Source organism: Eumetopias jubatus, unplaced genomic scaffold (assembly GCF_037043125.1).
Source record: "Eumetopias jubatus isolate StellerSeaLion01/CBP00866 unplaced genomic scaffold, mEumJub1_p1.0 scaffold_4, whole genome shotgun sequence".
In the NCBI taxonomy this organism is placed as follows: domain Eukaryota; kingdom Metazoa; phylum Chordata; class Mammalia; order Carnivora; family Otariidae; genus Eumetopias; species Eumetopias jubatus.
Window position 1 is genome coordinate 99,984,772 of NW_028274810.1, and position 12,827 is coordinate 99,997,598.

Consider the following 12,827-nt stretch of genomic DNA (forward strand, 5'->3'; position numbering starts at 1 on the left):
TTATTTATTAGAGAATGAGAGACAGCATGAGAGGGAAGAGGGTCAGAGGGAGAAGCAGACTCCCTGCTGAGCAGGGAGCCCAATGTGGGACTCGATCCCGGGACTCCAGGATCATGACCTGAGCCGAAGGCAGTGGCTTAACCAACTGAGCCACCCAGGCGCCCTGTTTTGAAAAATCTTAACAGTAATTACTATGTGGGAGCAAGGACAGTTTCTATCGGCTACCTCTTCTGACTATGATGTCATTTCTTCTTTCCTCAGACGTTTTCTTTTTCTTAAAGATTTTAATTTATTTATTTGTCAGAAACAGGCAGAGAGCGTGCACAAGCAGGGGGAGCGGCAGGCAGAGGGAGAAGCAGGCTCCCGGCCGAGCAAGGAGCCCGATGTAGGACTTGATCCCAGGACCCTGGGATCATGACCTGAGCCAAAGGCAGACGCTTAACCGACTGAGCCACCCAGGCGTCCCTCCTCAGACATTTTCTGAGCGCTGATATATGCCGGACACATTGCTTGGGTCTCTTTTGTTAAATTTCTTTCCTTCCTTCCTTCCTTCCCCCTCTCCTTCCCTCCTCCCCCCTTCCTTCCCCCCTCCTTCCTTCCTTCCCCCCTCCTTCCTTCCTTCCCCCCTCCTTCCTTCCTTCTCCCCCCTTCTTCCTTCCTTCCCCCTTCCTTCCTTCCTTCCTTCCTTCCTTCCTTCCTTCCTTCCTTCCTTCCCTAGTCTCAACACCCAGCGGGGAGCCCAACACGGGACCTGAGATTGAGACCTGAGCTGATATCAAAAATCGGACACTTAACTGATTGAGCCATCCAGGTGCCCCGTTAAATATTCTCAATTGGGTATTGGATAGTCTTTAAAAAAATTTTTTTTAATTTATTTGCAGGGGAGGGAGAGCAGGAGAGGGAGAGACAGAATCTCCAGCACACTCTTTGCTGAGTGCAGAGCCCGACAAGGGACTTGATCCCAGGACCCTGAGATCACAACCTAAGCTAAAACCAAGAGTCAGACGCGCAACTGACTGGGCCACCCAGGTGCCCCTGTGTCTTTTTTTTTTTTTTTTTTTTAATGACTCTTTAGGAGGCGCCTGGGTGGCTCAGTTGTTAAGCGTCTGCCTTCAACTCGGGTCATGATCCCCAGGTCCTGGGACCCCCCAGGTCTGGCTCCCTGCTCAGTAGGGGTGTGCTTCTCCTTCTCCCTCTGCCCCTCCACCCTGCTCGTGCTCTCTCACTATTTCTCTCTCAAGTAAATAAATGAAATCTTTTTAAAAATGACTGCTTAAGGGTGCCTGGGTGTCTCAGTTGGCTAAGTGTTTGCCTTCAGCTCGGGTCATGATCCCAGAGTCCTGGGATCAAGCCCCATGTTGGGCTCCCTGCTCTGGGGGGAGCCTGCTTCTCCCTCTCCCTCTGCTGCTCCCCCTGCCTGTGCTCTCTCTGTCAAATAAATAAATAAAATCTTTTTTTAAAAAATGACTCTTTACTATTTATATAATTAATACAGGTTTAGGGGTGCCTGGGTGGCTCAGTCGGTTAAGTGTCTACCTTCGGCTCAGGTCATGATCCTGGGGTCCTGAGATTGAGCCCACGTTGGGCTCCCTGCTGAGTGGGGGTCTGCTTCTCCCTCTCCCTCTGTGCTCTCTTTCAAGTAAATAAAATCTTTAAAAAAAAAATTAGAGGTTTGGGGCTCCTGGGTGGCTCAGATGGTTAAGCATCTGCCTTCGGCTCAGGTCATGGTCCTGGGGTCCTGGGATCGAGCCCCACATCAGGCTCCTGGCTCAGTGGGGAGCCTGCTTCTCCCTCTCCCTCTGCCTCTCTCCCTGCTCATGCTCTCTCTCTCTCTCTCTCTCTATCTCTGTATCTCAAATGAATAAATAAAATGTTTAAAAAAAGATATTTAAAAAAAATAGAAGTTTAGATATCCAGCTGCATTACCAAGAGGTTTATTTTACAGTGATAAAATTAGGTTTTAAATAGACCTAACAATAATAAAAAAAAAAGATATCTGTTACTCTAGCATAGTTAGCTGGGTTCTTAGAAACATTACTTCACTGTGTATCTATATATTGTAAAGAATATTATGCTGGGGGGCGCCTGGGTGGCTCAGTCGTTAAGCGTCTGCTTTCAGCTCAGGTCATGACCCCAGGGTCCTGGAATTGAGCCCCGCATCGGGCTCCCTGCTCAGCGGGGAGTCTGCTTCTCCCTCTGACCCTCTTCCCTCTCGTGCTCTCTCTCTCTCATTCTCTGTCTCTCAAATAAATAAATAAAATTAAAAAAACATTAATTAAATTTGTATCTTTTCTCTTGTTAATGTCTTTTGTAATAGGGGTCCCACTCAACAACATTAAAGGGTAGAGGAAAGATATTTTTCCTCCCCTACAGAAGTATTCCAACCTCCTCTCCATTTAATATTCTCTAAAACAAGACAAATGTTTTCAAATATTCATGTAGCTATTTTGTGAAGAGTGGCTATTAAATGTATAAATTGCTTTGAAACTGCAGCGTAAGGAACTATATAAAAGCTAAATAATACCACTTTCATTAGAATAAAATATTTTAAATCTCAAAACATGCATTTTAAGAATACTAAATAAAATGGAGGCATTGTGTTTGGTTTGACTAAGGGAAGCTCATGTTCATATTCTAGATATTTGAAGTAATGGGAAATTAAGATCATAAAATTAACTGGGAGTACCTAATGGAAAAAGCCTACTTTTGTTATTTTTGTTTTTTCCTTTCCTGGAGGTGAGATAAATTACTTTTTCTGTTCTATTTCCTTTTAGTGATTTAAATTCTGCTAAGGAGATCTTAAAATAAATAACCCAAGACATTCTTTTTTTTTTAAGATTTTATTTGTTTATTTGAGAGAGAGAGAGAATGAGAGATAGAAAGCAGGAGAGGGAAGAGGGTCAGAGGGAGAAGCAGACTCCCCGCCGAGCAGGAAGCCCGATGTGGGACTCGATCCCAGGACTCCAGGATCATGACCTGAGCCGAAGGCAGTTTCTTAACCAACTGAGCCACCCAGGTGCCCTAACCCAAGACATTCTACTGAAAGAATGTTACTGAGTTTATGGGAATTTGTGCGTTAATATTATAGTCTGTCTCAGCAGGGTGTCATTAGCTGCAGAAATGGAAGGCATATTAAAACTAGCCTCTTTATCTTTTCCAGACTCTGCAGCCCCTTTAGCAGGCTGCTCCTATGTGTCTCTTACTCTGAAAAGAAATTAAATGGAAATTGCCTGCTCAAAGTTGTTTTAAAAAGTCTCACGTGTCACCTGTATGCTTGCTTGAGGAATCCCTGCCTCCTGTGAGCCTGTCTTCTCTTTCCTCAGAAAGCTTTTCTACTTATTAGTGAAATAAGTGTCCCTTTCTGTTCTGTCTGTACTTAGCCACCAATTAGTAAGATGAGCAGAAATGCTCCCATGCTGAGCCTGTGCTGGGGGCACGGAAGAAGTTGACACTACTTCATGATGCAAGCTATATAAGCACCTTTTTATCTCCTAGGAGAGGTTCTCAATAGGTTCGGTCTACCCCCTGGAGCCGGGAGCTATTTCAGTATCAACTACTCATTAAAGTCAACCTAAGATATTGCAAAAGCCTTTGGGTTCTTTAAGTGAATTGCCTCCACTTGAATTCAGCTAAGAATAGTTCACTTTTACTCCCCAGGGCTGCTTCCAACTTAACTTGAACTTTCCCCTCAGCCTTACACCCCACCAAAAATGTTGATGCCCATAACAAGCCTAGCTTCTTATTACAGACGCAGGACAGTTGCTGTGAATACATGCCTAACTGCTAAAGCTGAGCCCAAGAATATGAGATAAGAAATCAGGGCTTGGAGGGGTGGGCCACAGATTTTCTTTTTCCTGCAAAAAAAAATTTTTTTTTTAAATGCAAAAAAATAGGGTGACTGGGTGGCTCAGTCAGTTAAGTGGCTGCCTTTGGCTTGGGTCATGATCCCAGGGTCCTGGGATCAAATCCTGTGTCGGGCTCCCTGCTCAGCCGGGGCGGGGGGGTCCTGCTTCTCCCTCTCCCTTTGTCTCCCCCACCCCCGCTCATGCTCTCTCTCTCTCATGCTCTCTCAAATAAATAAAATCTTTTAAAAAATAAAAAAATAAATGCAAAAAACAAAATTATACCTAAACATTGATCAGAGAGGGGCGCCTGGGTGGCTCAGTCGGTGAAGCGTCTGCCTTCGGCTCAGGTCGTGATCCTGGGGTCCTGGGATCGAGCCCCACATCGGGCTCCCTGCTCGGCGGGGAACCTGCTTCTTCCCGTCCTCCCCGCTCTTGCTCTCTCTGTCTCTCTCTTAAATAAATAAATAAAATCTTTAAATAAATAAACATCGATGAGAGTACATAGCACTATGCCAGAGCCATCCATCATAAATTAGGTACCTACTCTGACTTTCTCTCCTCTCCATTTGGAGCCCATTGTAGAACTGGTAGCTTTGGAGTAACTGGCAGAAGAGGGAGCGTTCCTGGGCAAGGTGGAGCCAGCCCTGACAGGAAGAAACCCCTCTCATGTTTCCATAGAAGTACGTGCAAAAAGGGGTCAATCTGTTTCTGAAAACTTGTAAAATCATCATTGCATCCATAGATCCAGTGAAAAAATTGGGGCTGAGGACCCTAAACCATTCTGTGAATGATCAAAGTAGTTCTAGGCCAATATTACACCAGTTTTATACTATACCCTACCTGTTAAAGGCTTTGGGGAAATTAAAGCAGTTGTTTGGGGTCTAAAGCAAGGTGGCTTAGGATGAGGAAAGCAATGGCCTCTACGATTTATTTGGTTTCCATCAGAATGGAAAATGCCTTGCTCATCTTCACTTTGTTATGTTGGAATATTACTCACCATCCCACTGTTTTGGGCTTGGCCATGAGACTGCATGTGGCCAATGGAATGTTTATGGATATGACTTCTGGAGAGGTCTTCAATGTGCATCCATGGTTTAGCTTGGCACTCTTGCTCTTTTGTCATTCATCATAAGAGAATATGTCCTATGTAGCCTCTAGTCTAAGGAGAATGAGGAGACATGTGAAACAGACTTAATCCCATCCTGAAGCTAAAACCTGCTGATCTCAGCCCAAACCAGCAGAATCAGTCAACCCACAGCCTGAAGTAGACCCACACCAAGCAATTCGCAGACGCCTGTGCTAAAATTATAAATGTTTGTTTCTGCCACTGAGTTTTGAAGTGGCTTTTTACTCAGCAATAATTGACTGATACATCATTTTTTTGAAAAAAGATTTTTAGGGGTGCCTGGGTGGCTCAGTTGTTAAGCGTCTGCCTTCGGCTCGGGTCATGATCCCAGGGTCCTGGGATCGAGCCCCACATCCGGCTCCCTGCTCCGCAGGAAGCCTGCTTCTCCCTCTCCCACTCCCCCTGCTTGTGTTTCCTCTCTCGCTGTGTCTCTCTCTGTGAAATAAATAAATAAAATCTTTAAAAATAAAAAAGATTTTATTTGAGAGAGAGAGAATCAGCAGGGGAAGGGGGAGGGGCAGAGCGAGAAGCAGACTCCTGGCTGAGCAGGGAGCCTGGGATGTGGGGCTCGACCCCAGGAACCCAGGATCCCAGGATCATGACCTGAGCCGAAGACAGAGGCTTAACCGCCTGAGCCACCCAGGAGCCCCTAATACATCATTGTTGTTTTATTTTAGTCCATTCTCCATATTAAAGCCATGGTTCTTTATTTATTTGATAGAGCACGTGCAAGTCAGTGGTGGGGAGGGCAGAGAGAGAGAGAGAGAGAATCTCAAGCAGTATCTACGCTCAGTACAGAGCCCAGTGCCACGCTGAATCTCACTATCCTGAGATCATGACCCCAAGATCATGACCTGAGCTGAAATCAAGAGTCGGACGCTTAACCAACTGAGCCACCCAGGTGCCCCATATTTCTCTATTTAAATACAAACCCACCATATCACGTCCTTGTTTAAACCTCTCTAGTTCTTATTTTGGAATAAAGACCAAAAGTTTAGCATGATCTGTAAAGTGCCTGGCCTCTTTCCCAACACTCTGCACTCCAGCCACCCAGCCTTCTCTCAGTTGTTTGATCTCACCATGCTTTCCTTTCTCCCCAGGACCTTTTTATGGACTGGTCCCGGTGTGTGCTAACCTCTCCTCCCCACCCTCTGCTTAGTTAATGCCTAGTTCAGTGGAAGCTTAAATGTTACATTGCCAAGGAGATTCTCCTTGACCCTAATGCAAGGTTAGATTCTCCATAATATGGCCTCACAGGCTGGTGTATTTCAGCTTTTAGCACTTAACTATAGCTGCGGTGAATTATTCAATTGTGTAATTCATCTTACCCATCACGAGGGCAAGGACAATGTTTGTCTGATGTGCTGCTTTATCCCCTGCTGAGAGTGATGACATGCACCTGGGAGGCAGCTAATAGTTCTTGAATGAATGAATGAGAACAGAGACTGTGCTTGAACAGAAGTCAGGGAATAGGCCACATGTGATGTTGATGAAGATCTGAATCAGTTCAACTAAAATATCCCGTAAGGACTTAATGTAAGAGAGTGTGAATGCTGGAACAAGGTAAAACAAAACAAAACAAAACACCTGCAAAGGAAACAGTCTCTTGTTAGTCACAGAGCCAGGTTGGTTATAATAACAATGAGAGTTGATTTCTAAATGGGACTGAATGAGAAATGAAAACTGATTATAAGAGGAAAGGTCATTAACTGAGGGACTGACAATGTGCGAAGGTTGGACTAGTTTCAACAAGGTGAAGATAGTCCAAGAATTTGAAAATAAAATCAGACCTATGCCCTTTTGTATTCACAGCTTTTGGGTTCTTAGCTTTTTAAATCGTGTCACAGCTTGGGCGCCTGGTGGCTCAGTTGGTTAAGCGACTGCCTTCGGCTCAGGTCATGATCCTGGAGTCCCGGGATCGAGTCCCACATCGGGCTCCCTGCTCAGCAGGGAGTCTGCTTCTCCCTCTGACCCTCTTCCCTCTCATGCTCTCTCTCATTCTCTCTCTCTCTCTCAAACAAATAAAAAATCTTAAAAAAAAATAAATCGTGTCACAGCTTACCTGAGAGAGAAAAACTGTTCTCAGTATCATGATATTTACAGAGAAAAAGTAAAACATACCAGGAATGACACGAGCTTTGAAATTTGAAGTGAAAATCTCATGAAGGTTTCAGTCCAAAGAACAAAGGAAAGAAAATCAGGGTGGAGGGAGCTTCAACTTTCAGGTTTCAATGTCCTTACCGCGTATGAACACGAAAGACATGTCTTCAGGGGAGCCTTGGAACTCACGGCCTTAGGATTCACTGGCACCTGCAAAGATCTGACTGAACCTCCTTCAGTCACCCCCCTGCGACACCCACCCCCCCTTCCATCAGTGAAGGGAGCTGTGGAAGCCATTTCACTGTCCTGTTCCAGTTTATCAGCAACATACACAAATGTAAGCTAAATTGTCTTTTAAGGGAAAAAAAGTGGTAAAGAAATTTTTTAAATTCTTCAGCTATTAGGTATGTTGGTCTATTTCCCTTGGCTCCGTAGCTTGTGCTAATTAAAATGGTTTCAACAGAGGATCCTAGAGTGCAGCTTCCTTTTTTTTTTTCCTGCCTGTGTTGGCTCTCATGTTCTTTGCTCAAATAATTAATAATCATTATTATCTGTTATGCAGCATGTGGGAGAAGAGTGAGTAAATCTTGGATCCCAGGACATTTGCACCATGCCTGTCCCCTTTGCATAAGCTTTCATCTGAGGCTTAAAAAAGAGCCCCATCTGATGCACCAGCTGGGGGCAAATACCTGCTGATGGGAAGAAATTTCCCAGAAGAACAGTGATGAAGAAAATGAGGGGAGGGGGACATGGAGAAAAGAAAACCACAAAGTTCGTTTAGATTGAGCAATCGCTGCTGGACCAAAATGCAAAATCTAAGTGTCTGTCACATTACCCCAAAGCCAGGCTTCAGTGTCACAAACAGCAAAGGATTTCAGGAACTCCCTGACAACCATATGAATGTGAAACAGGAGGGTTTATAGTCTCAGGTTTGAAAATTTCTGCTCTTACAACAGTGCAGAGTGGGAGCAAAGCTACACATATTTAATCAGAACAGGCCCCTCTATTTGTTTACAGCAGTAAACTACTGGGCAATCTGTACCCCAACAGGGTGCAGAACTGCCTGTCAGGAATGTTCTTCAGTCTCACCCTGAATACGTTGGTAGCATTGCAACATCTACTGATAGGAAGCGTGCTGGTATGCGCTGGGGAAAAGAGCTGTTTTTACTGTTTATTCCCAGAGAGTAAAGGCTATTTGCTTTTAGGAATGGTACATTTTTTTTTATTACTCATTTTGAGAGAGTGAGAGAGCTAGCTTGCACAAGCCAGGGGGAGAAGGAGAGGAGAGGGAGAAGCGACTCCCCACTGAGCAGAGAGTCCAATTTGGGGCTCAATCCCAGGCCCCTGAGATCATGACCTGAGCTGAAGGCAGATGCTTAACTGATTGAGCCACCAGGAGGCCCTGGGATAGTAATTTTGAACGATAACCAATAGGGGGAAAAAGGTGACAAACAAACTAGTATGCTTAAAGGGTGATAAGCTGAGTATTTGGATCCAAATTGGAGTCCTGTGTTGGTTTGTCTTTACTAGGTGATTAAAGTGTTTCTGCACAGGGGCGCCTGGGTGGCTCAGTCAGTTAAGCGTCAGCCTTCGGCTCAGGTCATGATCCCAGGGTCCTGGGATTGAGCCCCGCATCGGGCTCCCTACTCAGCGGAGAGTCTGCCTCTCCCTCTACCCTTCTCCCCTGCTTGTGATCTCTCTCTCTCTCTCTCTAATAAATAAATAAAATCTTTAAAAAATAAAATAAAATGTTTCTGCACAGACAAAATACATTTACAAGACATGTTGGTCTACCCTCAGCCAAAGGAATGAATAATCGTCTCTTTCTGTTGTTCCCAAGTGCAATACGAACAGGGTTCTGTGATTTAGGAGGATCTACCCATGCAGAAACCAATGCTCTGGGGACAGGTTGGCAGAGAGCCAGATGTTCACAGCTGCACATAGCCCACTCGTGACACAAAATATGTATATTCACTGATCTACAAAATGCTTTCATCGTTGTGTTTAATAATTCCTTATTATCTCCCAAAGTAAAATTAGATGGCAAGTCATCTGCAAAGCGAAACACAGGAGAATGGCGCATGACTGTGGCGCTCCTTGCCTGCTGTGCCCTTAGCCCCCTTATCACTCTGTCCTCCGAAAAGTTAGAGCTGCACCAAATGTAAACAGGAAGACAAACATCGGGACCAGAGCAAAAGACAAATTATTTTCTTTCTATCTTCCTGGAAATTATTAATTAATATTTAAAATGTGGTTCTCAAAACAAAAAAAGAATGGGTTCTCATTTTTCTTTCCTACCAAACCTCGTCCTTATTTGGTACAAAGTCTCTTCCTTTCTTTCCCATCCTCGCTTTGTACTCACTAAACTCCTAGGCAGGAAGGCCATCTTATGGGGTAAAATTTGAGGAACGCTTTTGGCAAGCCTACTTCAGAATAGCTCTCCTTCCCCGTAAGCCTGTGGCTCTGCTGTTGTTTCACACGTGGCCTAAAACTTTTTACTGTTATAGTTATCCCTTTGGCAGAGAGGATAGAGTTTTTTTTTTTTTTGGCCCCGGAAAACAAGTATTTAAAGATACATACATGTCTGGGAGCACAGAGCGGCCCTCCCCAAAGATGAAAGGATAAAATCCAGAATCATAAATGTGATGAGTGAAGAGCCAGAGCGAGGAGGGGTTGATAGCATTGGGGTTGGGGGTGGAGCTGGGCAAGCAGGAGTCGCTGCCCAGTGGAAGGGACAGTCCTGGGCAGGGTATCTACATGGGTTTTATTTTATTTTTATTTTTTTAAGATTTTATTTATTTATTTGAGAGAGAGAGAATGAGAGATAGAGAGCACAAGAGGGAAGAGGGTCAGAGAGAGAAGCAGACTCCCTCCTGAGCAGGGAGCCCGATGTGGGACTCCATCCTGGGACTCCAGGATCATGGCCTGAGCCGAAGGCAGTTGCTTAACCAACTGAGCCAACCAGGCGCCCTCTACATGGGTTTTATTAATTTATTTATTCATGCAACAATATTTGGTGGACATCTGCATGTGCCAGATCCTGTGTTAGGTGGGAGTGGTTTGCAGGGATGTCGTTGCCCTCCTGGAATGTATGGCCATGCTGGACTGGGGCTAGCATAGGTTAAGAAAAGTCTCCTTGGGGCGCCTGGGTGGCTCAGTCAGTTAGGCGTCTGCCTTCGGCTCAGGTCATGATCCCGGGGTCCTGGGATCGAGCCCTGTGTCGGGCTCCCTGCTCAGCGGGGATCCTGCTTCTCCCTCTCCCTCTGCTGCTCCCCCTGCTTGTGCTCACTCTCTCTGTGTGCCAAATAAATAAGTAAAATCTTAAAAAAATAAAAGTCTTCTTAAAGAAGATCAAATATTCAGTCATGTGATGAAGGGAGAAGCGGAGAACCACTGAGGCAAAGGGAACTGCACAACTAGAAGTCATGAAGCACAAATTACCTTTTGATCAAGGAACAGAGAGAAGGCCTACGTGGGGCTGGAGCCCAGTCAGCAAAGCCCAGTTTAAGATCAGGCTGGAGCCAGAGGACACAGGGCTTTGTAGCCATGCTAAAAAGTTTGAACTTCATCATGAAAACAAAGAGAAATCATTGAAGACCAGAGGACTGACAAGATTAGTACATTTTAAGAAGGACAATGGGGGGACGCCTGGGTGGCTCGGTCGTTAAGCGGCTGCCTTCGGCTCAGGTCATGATCCTGGGGTTCTGGGATCAAGCCCCATGTCAGGCTCCCTGCTCAGTGGGGAGCCTGCTTCTCCCTCTGCCTGCCACTCCCCCTGCTTGTGCTCTCTCTGTCAAATAAATAAATAAATAAAATCTTAAAAAAAGAAAAAGAAAAAGACAATGGATTGGGGGTAAAGCCTGAAGGAGAGAGCATTTGGAAGTTACTGTTGGAGACGGGATGAGAGCTGATGATGGGTTAAGAGAAATGGAGGTGGTGGGCAGTGGGGAGATTCAAGAAGAGGTTTGGGGGCAGAAATGATATGGACTGGATATGAGGGATAAAGGAGACAGCGTGTCAAGGAGACTCTTAAGCTTCTGGTGCAAGCAACTGTGTGGAGTGTGGTGGTGGTTACTCAAGATGGGGAGTGTTGGGGGAGAGGCTTATTTGGGGACCTATCAAGTGTGAGATGGTGTGAACAGAGCTGGTACAAGGTCCGCTGAAACTGGATGTTAGAGGTCTCTCTTCTTCTCTACCTGTTCCTTTTTCCTCCTTCCAAATATTGGTCCCTTTCTGTCTTGTAACACTGCCTTATTCTTTCAGAATTTTCCATGTGGTGTGTGGAAGATGATACTAACATTTTCGAGGTCATATCCTTCTAGTTCTTGATCTAATGGGAAAGAGGGCTTCCCTTCATTTCCAATTCAGAAAGTTTTAGGGAATGGGCGCCTGGGTGGCTCAGTCGGTTAAGCTTCTGCCTTCGGCTCAGGTCATGATCCCAGGGTCCTGGGATCAAGTTCTGAGACCAGCTCTGCTCAGCGGGAAGTCTGTTTCTCTCTCTCTCTCCCTCTGCCCCTCCCCCAGCTTGTGCTCTCTCTCTCTCTCTCTCAAATAAATAAAATCTTTAATAAAAGAAAGAAAAAAGAAAGTTTTAGGGAAGGACTTCAATTGGTTCAGCTTGGGACTGCTTCTTAGCCAGCAGTCAAGAGAATGTAGTACTTGACTGGTCCAGCTTGGGTCCCATGTCTCTCCTGTTTTTGTTTTTTGTTTTTTGTTTTTTTTTGTGGAGAGGAGAGGGCAGAATACTGTAATTGATAGCCTCCTCGGGACCTCTAGGGGGTACAGGGTAGGGAGGAGCAGTTTCCTAAGGGGAAGAGACAGTGCTGGACTGTCAGAACTAACAGATGTTCCCTACATCCTAAACCTCGGGTCAGTGTTTCATTCTAAGACCCTACAGATGGGTGGAGCCTGAGTTAATCCTGAAGTAATACTCTTGTCTAGAAAGGAAGAATTTTCCAGCTCGGAGCTGATAGGGTAGCTGAGGGACTGACTGTGATGATGAACTTATTGTAACTTTGAACTATAAAAACAATAGATTTATGAAAAATTTGAAAAAAGGAAAAGCATCCATTATTTCACGCGGACACATTTTCATCTTCTGCATTCCTTTTCCACCTTTGTCCTTAAGCATGTGTCTTTTTTTTTAAAGATTATTTATTTATTTATTTATTTATTTGAGAGAGAGAGCAAGAGCAAGGGGGAGAGGGAGAAGCAAGCTCCTCCCTGAGCTGGGAGCCCGACACCAAACTCGATCCCAGGACCCTGGGACCATGACCTGAGCCGAAGGCAGACGCCCAACTGACTGAGACACACAGGTGCCCAAGCGTATGTCTTTTATTTTATTTTTTTTGAAGATTTTCTTTTTTGGGACACTTGGGTGGCTCAGTGGGTTAAGCGTCTGCCTTCAGTTCAGGTCACGATCCCAGGGTCCTGTGACCAAACCCCGTGTAGGGCTTCTTGCTCAGTGGGGAGCCTGCTTCTCCCTCTGCCTGCCGCTCCTCCCTGCTTGTGCTCTTTCTCTCTGTATCTCTCTCTCTGACAAATAAATAAATAAAATGCATACATTTTTTTAAAAGACATATGCTGGGGCACCTGTGTGGCTCAGTTGGTTAAGCGGCTGCCTTCGGTTCAGGTCATGATCCCAGGGTCCTGTGATCCAGCCCCCTGTCAGGCTCCTTGCTCAGCCAGGAGCCTGCTTCTCCCTCTCCCTCTGCAGCTCCCCCTGCTTGTGCTGGCTCTCTCAAATAAACAAATAA